General features: G+C 38.9%; 1 pseudogene; it reads right to left on the bottom strand.

The window, feature by feature from the left end:
• Positions 1-12137: 12137 nt before the first annotated feature.
• LOC138396951 (small ribosomal subunit protein eS12-like) lies at positions 12138-12611 on the bottom strand (annotated as a pseudogene).
• Positions 12612-13909: the final 1298 nt, after the last annotated feature.

Genomic DNA, 13909 nt, shown 5'->3' with positions numbered 1-13909 from the left:
AATAGGTCAGGAGACTAGGCACAGAGAGGTACGTTAGAAAAGATCTCAGGCCCAAATGGTTGACTCCTTCTGGTGCTGTCCCTTGTAATAAGAGGGCACGTCAGAGGCAACTACTGTCAGCAGTCTCTTGTGAATTCTTTCAGAGATACTCAGGTTCATGCTCAATTTTATATTATTTGCTGTGCTGCAATGCAACATGCTACTCGGTTTCCCTCCAGACTTGTGCAGCAATCCAGCCCCTTCGACTGCCTCATGCTGGTGATGCTTGCTGAAGTTAAAGGAAAGGCCTGTGTTCCAGTTTGACATAGGGCTGAGAGATGGCACAGTCAGGAGAAAAGACCCAAGGAAGGTCAAGAATTCGGGAGGAACAGAAAAATAAAGCAAAAAAGAGACTATAAAAAGGAAAAAACCTTGGAAATGTGCAGAAATCTTGGGGAAGACAGTATTTATGGTAAGAGCTCAAGCTATTTTGACTTGCATACTAAAAGACAGAAAGATCCCAGAAGCCTGAAAACTTGAGGAAGCTCATTCAACCAATATTTGGGTTAAAAGGACCTACAAATGATGTATCAGGATTAAATGAGATTGTGTGAAGCATTTAGCTAAGCCCTGAAACATGGCAAGCCTTCAATAAGTTACAGTTGTTGTCGTTATTATTGATTGATTGCTTAGTATTTGCCAGAAGCTGGGAATACAAAGATACAGTGTCTTTAAAAAACTCAAATGCAGGGCCGGGCGTGGTGGCTCACGCCTGTAATCCTAGCACTCTGGGAGGCTGAGGCGGGAGGATGGTTTGAGCTCAGGAGTTCGAGACCAGCCTGAGCAAGAGCAAGACCCTGTCTCTACTAAAAATAGAAAGAAATTAGCTGGACAACTAAAAATATATAGAAAAAATTAGCCAGGCATGGTGGCACATGCCTGTAGTCCCAGCTACTCAGGAGGCTGAGGCAGAAGGATCACTTGAGCCCAGGAGTTTGAGGTTGCTGTGAGCTAGGCTGATGCCACGGCACTCTAACCAGGGCAAAAGTGTGAGACTCTGTCTCAAAAAAAATAAAAAAAAACTCAAATGCTGGTGAGGCTAACAGATAAGTGGACCATCAATTATCAAGCTGGGCAATTTGTGAAAACTGCAATAGAGGGACACTTAGGGTCTAAGGGAGTATGAAAGAAGGGTAGCCAACTCAGCAAGAGAGGCTGGGGAGGTAGCCCACAGATGTGTTTGAGCTGATAATCTGATGTGCTATGTATCCTTTTCCAAGAACAACCCAAATACATTAAACTTCACATATACTTTTATAAGTGGATTGCAAACTGCAAAATCCTGTGCTACTAATAAAACACATCTTGCTGCATTACTTGGAACATCATCAAAAGGGTTTTTAAAAGGAGGCTGACAAGAATGGATTCATATTTAGAAAGATCTCTGGAGCAGCCTATATTACATGCTCAATAAATATTTATTGAATAAAAAGTATGAATTAATCTCCATAAGTAAGTGATAAATAATTAAATCAATGCTTCATGCCCTGTCTTCACATTCAAAATTATGATGTACACATGAATTCTATAGGCATTGGTGCAAATGGAGAGAGCATTTCTGGACTGCCCAAAGCCGATCATATGGAAGAACAAGGAATCAAAGATTAATGAATCAAAGGTTAATGAGGTTTTTTTTGTATGCATATGAATAATTTTATGTGTATGAATGCCCTACTCTCTACTAGTTCTACTTAGAGGGAAGCCTGGATGACTTTGCTGTGGAACAAAATGAAAGAAAAAAACAACCTCTCTTGGAAAGGCTTAATTATTGATCTCTAGGTAATAATATATGGTACCGCTGGCAGCAAATGCTTTGCTTACCTAAGGCATTTGATCTTGTTATGTGTATCAAGACAGAATAAATTATGCTGTAGTAACAAAACATCCCAAATCTCAGTGGCTTGACACAACTACAGTTTCTTTCTCCTTCATATTATCTGTCCAACATGTGTCAGTAGGGTGGACCTTGGCCTACTGAAGCTCCATCTCAGCACATGCTTGGCACCTTAGCAGAAGAGAATAAGGTGAATTGTACTCTGGTTCTTAAAACTTCTGCTGGGAAGTACATGCATCTGTTCCGTCCGTATTTCATTGGTCAAAGTAAGTCACATCATTTTCTACCAGGTGGCAGAGCATGTGGCTAGAAGCAGGGAGAATCAGAATGTCTGTTGAAAATCTCTGATGACATCACAGTCCACACTTCAGTCATCAAATATTTGGTTCCCTCTCCCACCTGCATTCAAAATACATTCATCCCGAGGGAGATAACCCAAAGGTCTTCTCTGAAGCATCAAACTCAAAGTCAAGCACCTATGGGAGATATGTGGTGGTTTCTGCATCTGGGGGTGATACCTCACTGTGTCTACATAAGGTCTGGATGTGACACCTTTTGTTCCAAATCCTGTGAACTAAAAAGACAAGTTATCCGTTCCTGATATACTATACACTGGTGGATCACAGGTGGGCTATGCCCTAAAGACTTCCATTAGGAATTCAGGGTCTGTCACAATTCTAAAGCTCTGCTGGGCAACCTTAGGAGGATTTCCTACCTTGAGATGGGGTAAGTTCCTTCATTAGGCTCCAATTCTGCCCCCCTTGAAGGGATTCCTCAATCTACATACCTCCATGGCCCTTGAATGAACCCTCTATAGGATTCTTCTTTTTCAGATATCCTTTTTAGCCTCATCAGAAGTGGGAATTAGTGCATGTGTCTTCCTTAGGGCTTAGGAAGATTTCTTTGCCCACTTCCTACTCATAGAAGGTTGGGGCCAAGGCTTGATTTAAATTCTGAGCAGTCAGTTTCTCTTTTTCTAGGCTAGTGTTCCCTTTAGCAGTTTAACTGTCTCAAAACTCCAATATTCTCATCTGATTCCAGTCAGTTCCATGTGCCAATAGCCACACCCACAGTTCTTTTCCAGGCATATTTCTTTTTTTTATTCAAGCTTATATTTGAGATATAATTTGTAAACCGTACAATCCATCCATTTAAAGATTACAATTCACTGATTTTTAGCATTGTCATGCACCCTATATGACATTTCAGCCAACAACAGACCACATACTTGATGGTGGTCCTATAAGATTATAATGAAGTTATAAAATTCCTGTCTCCTAGTGACATTGTAGCTGTCATAATGTTCTAACACAACATGTTATTCACATGTTTGTGGGATGCTGGTGTAAAGAAACCTACTGTCCTGCCAGTCATATAAAAATCTAGCATGTGCACTTATGTACAGCACATACTTGATAATGATAATAAACCAGTGACTATGTTACTGGTTTGTGTATTTACTATACTCTACTTTTTAATCATTATTTTAGACTGTACTTCTACTTATTAAAAAAAGTAAGTTAACTGTACAACAACCTCAGGCAGGTCCTTTAGGAGGTGTTCCAGAAAAAGGCATTGTTATCATAGGAGATGACAGCTTCATGCCTGTGACTGCCCCTGAAGACCCTCCAGTGGGACAAAATGTGGAGGTGGAAGACAGTGATATTGATGATTCTGACCCTACGTAGGCCTAGGCTAATATGTTTTTGTTTTCCTTTTTAACAAAAAAAGTTCAAAAAGTAAAACAAAAATAAAAATTTTAAAAATAGAAAAAATATTATAGAATAAAAATATAATGATATAAAGAAAGAAAATATTTTTGTATAGCTCTACGATGTGTTTGTGCTTTAAGCTAAGTGTTATCATAAAAGAATCAAAAAGTTAAAAAAAATTAAAAAGTTTATAACGTAAAAAAGTTACAGTAAGTTCATTTATTATTGAAGAAAGAAAAATTTTTTATAAATACAGTGTAGTCCAAGTGTGCAATGTTTATAAAATCTACAGTAGTGTATGGTAATGAGCTAGGCCTTCACATTCACTCACCACTCACTCATGGACTCACCCAGAGCAATTTTCAGTCCTGCAAGTTCCATTCATGGTAAGTGCCCTATATAGGTGCACCATTTTTTATCTTTTATATTGTATTTTTACTGTACATTTTCTATGTTTAGATACACAGATACTTAGCATTGTGTTCCAGTTGCTTACAGTATTCAGTACAGTGACATGCTGTACAGGTTTGTAGCCTAGGAGCCATAGGCTACACCATACAGTCTAGGTGTGCAGCAGGCTATGCCCTCTAGGTTTGTGTAAGTGCACTCTACGACGTTCCCACAATGATGAAATCACCTAAGGACGCATTTCTCAGAATGTATCCCCATCGCTAAGCAATGGATGACTGTATATTCAGAGTTGTGCAACCATCACCACTAATTACAGAACACTTTTCTCACCCCACAGAGAAACCCTATACCCATCAGCAGTCACTCTCCATTCCTCCTCGCCTTTGCCCATCCCACCCCTTTCTATCCCAGCCCCTGGCAACCGCCAATCTACTTTTTGTCTCTATGGATTTTCCTATTTTTGACATTTCATATAAATTGAATCATATAATACTGTCTATGGCCTTTGTGACTGGCTTCTTTAACTTGGCATAATATTGTTAGTGTCCATTCATATTGTAGCATACATCTGTACTTATTTTTTCCCATTTGTTTTTTATTTGTATATATTCATGGGGTATAAGTGCAATTTTGCCGCATCAATATATTTCATTGTGGCCTTCAGTGCATATACATCACTGGAGAAACACACATTTGTACTTAATTTTTTTTTTTGCTGCCAAATAATATTCCATTGTATAGATATACCACATTTTACTTATCCATCAGTTGATGAACAATTTGGGTTCTTTTTGTATGAACATATATTTTCATTTCTCTTTAGTCATACTCTTTTTTTTTTTCTTTGAAGTAGGGTTTCACTCGGTCACCCAGGCTAGAGTGCAGTGGCATCATCCATAGCTCACTGCAACCTCAAACTCCTGGGTTCAAATGATCCTCCTGTCTCAGCCTCCCGAGTAGCTGGGACTACAGGCATGCTCCACCACACTCAGGTAATTTTTCCATTTTTTATAGAGAAGCGGTCTCGCTCTTGCTCAGGCTGGTCTCAAATTCCTGACCTCAAGCGATCTTCCTGCCCCTGCCTCCTAAAATGCTAGTATTACAGGCGTGAGCCACCACACCCAGGCTAATCATACTTCTTGAATTTACTATATTTCTTTGCTTTATTGTGCCTTTCTCTCTCTTCCCATTCCCTCTCTTAGTTGTAGTTACTTTGGGACTATCTTTGGTGAGAGGGCTACATCTTTAGTTTTTTTAACTTGAGCTATTTCAGCCAGTTAAAAAGATATAGCAGGTGCCATCTTAACCCATAGAGAGCTTTTAACAATATGTCTGATGGATGTACCTTGATTTGGTCCTTGCTTTGGGACTGAGTTGTTGTTGTTGCTGTTGTTGTTTTTTGTTTTTTGAGACAGAGTCTCACTCTGTCAGCCTGGCTAGAGTGCAGTGTCATCATCATAGCTCACCACAACCTTGAACTCCTGGCTGAGCTCAAGCAATTCGCCCACCTCAGCCTCCCAGGTGCTATGATTACAGGCATGAGCCGCTGCTCTCAGCCAGGGCTGAGTTTTAATCAGATTTTGTCATGGGAGCATTTTTTAATGCTACTTTTTAATGTTTGGGGCTCAGAAATGGTTGCCTTTTGCAACACCATAAATTCCCACATTTATGGAAAGTCTCTATTCCCTTACCTGTTTTTAAATTGGCCAATTCTTTTTTTTTTTCTGAGTTCATCTATTTCTTATATTATCCCACCAAATATAGTCATTAGCAGCCAACACAGGTTATTAACATTCTATTTTTCAACCTCTTCTTCTAAGGCTACAAATTATTAGGAATGTGCTATGTCTTCCAAGTGTTCCCAATATTTTGCCACTGCATAATATGGATATATATCCTTTCATCCTCCAATAATAATTTTCCACCACATGCTACCAGTCTCTAAGCCAGTACTTCATTTTGTGGAGATTCAATTAAAATAGAAATTTCTATGACATCCAAGATAGGCTTGGTTATGCTCTGATAAAACAAAACAAAAACAAATGAACAAAAAAACCTCAGAATCTCATCATCTTAACTTTACAAAAATGTAGTTGTTGCTTATGTTATGTGTCCACTGCAATTCATCAGAGTAGTGAGAAAGTAAAAATTAGTTTGGACTGTACAAATCTGCCCCACCATTCATCAGATTAGAATAAAAGACACAGATAAAGCCAGCTGCAAAGTTAACAGAAAACAATATTTTACCCCAAGGACACACTGCAGCTGTAACGTGTCATAACAATCCACTTCTTTAAGAGACTACTGCCTTCTTATTCACTGAGAAACTTTGTTTTCTAAAATTGGAGACCGTCAGAAATTTAAATGATTTGATTAAAATTGTTGCTTAAAATTATATCAGCAAGAAGGAAATAGTCCACTCCTCCTGAGGGATGAAAGTTACTCTAACACAGAGAAGCAATCTCCGTTTACAGCCCAGGTGCAGAGCTTCAGATAAGGGGTTTATTCTGCACACAACATTCCACATCTATCTTAACTTTCTTTTTTTCTGAAGAAAGAAGACCCTGGATCTAGTCTGCAGGTGGATGTGATGTGGATTCCTGTACACAGCCCTATTTGGCTTTGAGCCTACCAAAACACTGCTCCATTGGAATTTCACCTAAACTCTTCCCTTCACCCAAATTCTGTCTATTCTAGCTATCTTTCCCTTTGTTTAGTGAGCTGCCTCATGATTCCTCCAGTGTGTGTGTCTCCCTCATTGCAAGGGTCAACAAACCTGATTTTGCCTGACAAAGGTTCATATTTTCGTGGTCTTTGGTTGACGAGGGTGTTCAACTCATTATGAACTTTAGATGTCAGAAGTTCTATATTTCATATAATAAAATAATTACAGGTTCTTGTCAGGCCCTGCCTTGACCCTAAACTATCCTAGCTTTCTGAAGATGACTCCTTTCCTGGCAAAATGAAGCCAACTGATCTATGTAACACAAGCCCTCACTCACAAAAGCCATGGGATTTAGGAATAACAATGGCTAAAAGCTGAAATCTTAAATGCTTCAGGGCAACTTGGGTACCAGGCCATCCTTAAAAGTTCCACTGGTGCACAGCCAAGCTGTCCAAGGAGCCCTTTTCTGTCTCCGTTTCTCTAAGACACTACGACCCAGGATAAAGAGAGCCCTGCACTCTGTCCCAGATAGCTGCCATCTCTTAATAATATTTGAAGAACAAAATAGAAAGAAAGGAATTGTAAATATGTCATCCTTTCTCCATTCCCCCATACTTCAGTGTGGTTACCCCTAGACAAAAAAGAAGGAGTTCAAAAGTGGGTGCTGGGAGTTCACCTAAGAAGCCTTAGAGTTAGAGTCAGGGAGATACAAAGAGAAAGGGGTAGGGTATCAGCCACGGTCCCAGCAAGAACTGACAAGGGATAGTGAAGCATCTGGAACAGACAATAGGAGGGAGCGTTATCACCTCTTGGTCTGAAAGAGCAAAAGGAGAGAAACGTAGAGTCTAGTGGAAGCTGGAGATGTGGAAGAGGGATCACTGGACAGCAGCTATGGCTGTAGAGGAAAGAAGCTACAGCCTGGATCACAAGAAGGCAAGGGTTAGGTGGGGGTGGAGATGGAGAGCAGGGTGTGGAGATCAGAAGAATAAATATCCCAGCCTCTTTGCTTTTACCCTCCAATCAAACTTCTGGTACTTCTCATTGGCCAAACCCAGCTGGGCTCCAAAAGGTAAGAGAGCCCAAGAAATGGGTTGGTGAAGGTCAACCTCTAGAATCACGGTTTAGGGTGGAAAAGAGAATATAATGGGCTACGGTTGGGGTGAGGCGAATGGGGACTAATCAGCACAGGTGGGCTGAGGAAACAAGGGGAAAGGTGGACTTGGGCAAATACATGAGATAGGAGCTACTGTCCACAGCTGACTTTTACGTGGATGCAACCCCTGTGCTGTCTAGGTTGGTACTTCTCTGGTTCATCAGGTCATGAGTGGACTGATGCATTCTAAGACTTTCCTGGGGTAGAAGGCAAGCCTCGTTTCTTCTTCTGGCCCATAGTCTTCTCAGTGAATCGGATTCTAGAGCTGAACAACACATCATCAGGAGTCTAGCATCTTTTTTTTAATTGATATATAATTCACAAACCATAGATTCATTCTTTTAAAGTATAAAATTATGTGATTTTTAGCATATTCATAAGATCGTGCAACCATCACCAGTATCCAATTTTAGAACATTTTCATCATCTCTAAAAGAAACCCCATATCCTTAGCAGTCACTTCCCCTCCCTTCCTTTCCCCAGCTCTAGGCAATCACTAACCTAGTTTCTGTCTCTATGAATTTCTGTTTGGGAAATTTCATATAAATGAAATCATACAATATGTGGCCTTTTGTTATTGGCATCTTTCATTTAACATAATGTTTTCAAGGTCCATCCATGTTGCAGCATGTCTTCATATTTCATTCCTTTTTAAGACTGAATAATATTCCTTGAATGGATATACTACATTTTGTTCATCCATTCATTAGCTAATAAATATTTGGATTGTTTTCACTTTTTGGCTATTGTGAATAATGCTGCTGTGAACATTCATGCACAAGCTTTTGTGTGCCATATGCATTCAATTCTTTGGGATATATATTAATACCTAGGAGTGGAATTTCCAGGTCATGTGGTGACTCTACTTTTAACTTTTTGAGGAACTGCCAAAATTGTTTTCCAAAGTGGCTGCACCATTTTACATTTCCACCAGCAATATATGACAGTTCCAATTTCTTCATATCCTCACTAACACTTTTTATTGGTCATGTTTTTGATTACTAGAATCTTTTTTATAATGTACTTGAGTTTCTACAATTATTGAAGACCAGGCTCTGGAATATGCTAAGAATAGAGGTCTTGATGGAGTAAATGCATCCGACAAGGATTAGAGTCAGGGTACTTGCACATAGACTGGGCTTGGGAAGGTGATGAAGTTGATGACTTCTATACTTTGGGATGTATGCAGTGGCTATCTGTATTGGGAGGAGAGCCTAATACTGTCTCCCCTTTCGATATTCTCAGTTATTTATGCCTTATGTTATTTGAACTAGTGGAAGTTCTTTTAGAAGTTCTCATGATTTGCCCCTCGTTCTTCCAGATACTTCTTAGGTGCTGGAGAAATTGGGGTACTGGGAAGTTCAGGAAAGTCATAAGGGAAAAAGATCTGGAAGCCAACGTACAGTGGGAGAAGTAGTATCTTATTGGCAAATCCCATATTGGCTCAGTACTTAGGCTGGCCCAGCTATCTGTGGAATGTCTAGCAATGAAAAGAGCTACTCTGCCAGGCCCATGCTAACATGCTCCATCAGTCTGCAAGTGGGAGGTGATTATTGAAGAGCTTTGAAAAATTTCTTCAAAATTGCATGCAAATGGGATAATGGAGAGATGAAGTCCATGGAGAGAAAAAGGATGCCTTGACAAGCCAAGTAGAGGTAGTGAGAATCAGGGCTGCTGTATGGAAGAACAGTCCATCACTTTGGTGAACTACAGATGTTAGAAGGATATGGGAGTGGCACTGTGAAAAATGAAATCTATCATGGAGAGTCCCAGGGTATCAGAAGCCAGTACACCTATTCTTTAGTTCCTGACCAGATGGCATGGGGGCTTAGTCATTGGATGGATTATATCAAAAGTGGGGCCACCAAGAGTGACTTCAGACTAAGGCAGAAGTTTTCAAATGTGTCATGAAGACTTGTTGGGGGGATCCCTGGGTTCATATGTCTCTAGTCAGGAAGGACAGGCAGCTGTCCCTGGAAAGTAGGTCCCTTTTGCCCTTCACTTCCACTACAGCCCTCAGGCATTGGTGGGCATGGAATTGTTTGGTGACACCAGATGGAAAGAGGGCTGTCTGGACCCAGGAAGGAATTATTTCATTTGACTTTATGGATGTTGCCAAGGATTGACTCTGTCTCTCTATCTCTCTTAAATTAATTTTCATTTTATTCTGGAGGTCATGTTCTTGGAGGAGCTAGCAATGGATTAGCTCATTAAGTATTATATATAATTTCTGATAATAACTGATAATAATACTGGTTGGCAGGCTACGGAGATTTGTGCCATTTTTTCTGATCTGTTTTATAGATAATTTATTTTTCTTAATAAGTATAATTAAATGTGTGATCCAAAGAAGCTCTAAATATAATCACATGATATATATATTCTGTGTAAGAATTTTATAATAGATTATTAAGAAATGATGCCTAACCCCAAAATACCAGTTGCCATACCTGTAGGACTAAGAACATTGCAGAACTTAACGTCTGCATATTACTTCTGTCTATTCTTTTACTTTAGCATATTGATGACATTGTTCATTTTAATCCTTAAAGAGGATCATGTGGAAAAACAACCAAAAAACTCAAATTTGTTTTTAGAGTGGACTTTTATCACTGTCTGCCAGTTTCTCAATTTCTGGAAGAATGTGTTGCTTAAATCAATGGGGCACAGGAGAACAAGACTTATACACACTGGTAGAGAGCAGAGATAGAATTTAGAAAGGGCTTTGTTCGAACTTCATTAGTCATTCTCTTTAATTCTTCATGTCAAATGTGTAATGCTGTTTTGGCATCACGCTTAGTAATAAGAATTCTTCAACCTCTCCGGGAAGCTTTAAATGTTCAGAAAAGAAACATTGCCTCCGAAGCTTCAACTGGCAAATGTGAATAGAGTGCAAACATTTCCATAATCCTTCAAGAGGGTTTGAGCAAATTTGTCATTAATATTCGCCTGCTTTCCCTGGAAAACTCTGATTTCTAAGGTAAAGACGTTTTCAGAAAAAGTTGGCTCTATGCAAATAATCCTCAGGTTATTTATTAAAAGGCTATAACTCTTCTATGGTGAAATTATAGATAGATATGATGAAAAGAAAATTAAGATTGTTCTCTCAGAACCCAGTTGTGTTTTTCTTTTTCTTTTTTTTAATAGCTTCATTGAGATATGATCCACATACGATAACAATTCACACTTATAAAGTGTGTAATTCGTTGGGTTAAAGTCACAGAGTTAAATACACTAAATATAAACATATTCCACTTTGTTTATTTATTCATAATGTCCAGGTGATGGACATTTGGGTTGTTTCCACTTTTGGGATATTAAGAACAATGGTCCTGTGAACAATTCATGTACTAGTCTTTGGACATGTTTTCAATCTCAGTCATGCTTTAAATATACATTTGCATGGGTTGTTGACATGTGCTTTTTGCCTCTATGTGCCTTTTTCTGAGGAGAAAATACTTCATAGTCATTTACACTCTCATATTCTGTCTTTAAGCCTGGATGAGTAAGAGAGAAGGTAAGGGAGGGGAACGGGAGGTTGATCTGGAACCCCAAACACACTTTTTCTCATGCAGAATCAAGGGTGAGTTCACCAACATTGTCTTGCAATCGCACATTTCTTTTTATTCTGTGAAAAAAATATATAAGCAAGCAAACTAAGAATATATACACAGATATATACCTCTGGATACATACGTATGTGTGCATATATACACATGCACACATATAAATATACCTATAAATACATATGTTGTATATATGTATATGTGTATATATAGGCTTTATCCAGATGCAAATAAAACATAATTGAGAAAAAATTTTTTAAATGCAATATTAACTTTTTTTAAAGTAGTTCTTTTGAATATCTGATTTCCAGGTCTTTTAGAGAAAACCAGTTTCATACAACCAGGTCTTCAAAGGCTTTATTTTACCCTTGTTCTAAGAAGCCGTATGCTCACTGAGGACAGTAACTGTGACTATAGGGTAAACTCAAGTGAAAGAAGGACATTTTCTGCTTGCCTATATTCTAAGTTTAATTGATGAATAATTCCTTCTTTTATAAAATATATAAATTCCTATTTTGTTGATATTGTCTAGCAACCAATAAAACAATGCTCTGGGTGTCATTCTCACTTCCCATTGCAAAGTGAGCTGTCTGTATTATACTGATAAAGTCAGCTCAGCAGCCGGCAGAATGGGAAAGAGTGAATACTCTCACTGTTCCGTGGGGCTTCTCAGCATGGTGACATGCATTGGCTCTCGTAGCTGTCAGACACCATGCACTGTATCCTTACATATGCATTTTGTCTTTTTTTTTTTTTTTAAGGAACATGAACCAAAGTTTTTATTTGTTCACTTCTTGCACTTGAAGTACTCTTCGATGACATCCTTGGCCTGAGATTCTTTGCCATAGTCCTTAACTACTACACAACTGCAACCAACCACCTTGCAGGGTTTCCCTTCTCTGTCAATTTTACAAAGGCCTACCCATTCCCCTAGTTTCTTGTTGTCATCAACCTTAATTAGGTTGATTTGGTGTTCAGCACAAAGGGCCTCCATCAACTTGGCATACATGGGCTCATCACAGTTGGATGCATGCACACAAAGATGGGCTTGGAGCTTTGGCAGCTTCGCGAATTCCACGTGCAAGGCCATCGTGCATGAGGGCGGTCTTCAGCACCTCTTGTAAAGCACTATTAATGTCCATTACACCTCCAGCAGCAATGCCTTCCTCAGCCATGGCGGTGGGTTACGTATGCGTGAAGCCGAATCTTGAAAGCACACAAGCCTCCGCTTCCGCACGGCTCGGCGGCAGCAGGGAAAGAGCGCATTTTGTCTTTGGTCTTCACGAGAGACCGCAGAGTTACTTATGATCTTCATTTCACAGATGAGTAAACTGAGGCTTAGAGAGGTTGAATAACTTCATAAAGTCACTCGTGGAGCTCAGATTCAAACCCAGGTCTTTCTGACTTTTTCAGATCTAAGTCCAGAGCTTAAAACTCTATCCATTCCGTTACAGTACCTTTATAAAGTTATGAACCTAAATAAGGGCAAAAAACCTCCCTATAAAACAATTTGCCAAAGGTCCTCACCTATTTAGAACTCAACTATTTGGCAAGCTCCTTTCCATAAAATAGAGCTGGGAATCAGGAAGGAAACAAAAAGGATGCGTTTTGTGTGTAAGTAGTCAAAACAGATTTTACAAACTCTATGCACTAAAATTCACACACATTGCTCATAGGATAATTCCTCAGATTCTCTATCGGTCCCTTTTTAAAAAATTGTGATAAAATACACAAAACATAAAATTTACCATCTTAACCATTCAGTGTGCAATTAAGTACATTAATTACAGTGGTATTAAGTACATTTATATTGTTGTGCAACCATTGCCACCATCCATCTGGGAACTCCTTTCATCTTTCAAAACTGAAACTCTATACCCAATAAACAATCACTCCCCATTCTGTTCTTCCCCCAGCCCCCAACAACTACCATTCTACTTTCTGTCTCTATGATTTTGACTATTTTAAGTATCTCATAAAAGTGGAATCATGCAATATTTGTCTTTTTGTGATTGGCTTATTCCACTTAGCATAATATCCTCATGTTGATTGATTTCTCACATGTTGAATGACCCTTGCATTCCTACAATAAATACCACTTGGTCATGGTGTATAATCCTTTTAATATGCTACAGAATTCAGTTTGTCAGTATTTTGGAAGGCAGCTATGCTTACCACTGTATCACCAACAGCACCATTTGCCAATGGTTTGTTGAAGATTTTTGCATCTATGTTCATCAGTCTGTAGTTTTCTTGTAGTGTCTTTGGGTTTAACATCAGGGTAATACTGGTCTCAAAAATGCATTAGGAAGTGTTCCTTCCTCTTCAAATTTTGGAAAAGTTTGAGAAGTATTGGTGTTAGTTCTTTTTTAAATGTTTGGTAGAACTCACTAGTGAAGCCATCAAGCTCACGGCTTTTCTTTGGCAGAAAAATTTTTAATTAGTGATTGACTCTTCTTAGTACAGGTGGAACATCCTTAATCTGAAAATCCAAAATCCAAAATGCTCCAAAATTTGAAACTTTTTTAA

This window comes from Eulemur rufifrons, chromosome 16, assembly GCF_041146395.1.
Source record: "Eulemur rufifrons isolate Redbay chromosome 16, OSU_ERuf_1, whole genome shotgun sequence".
NCBI lineage: Eukaryota > Metazoa > Chordata > Mammalia > Primates > Lemuridae > Eulemur > Eulemur rufifrons.
The sequence above is the reverse complement of the archived record's forward strand: the minus strand, read 5'-3'. Positions and strand labels throughout refer to the sequence as shown.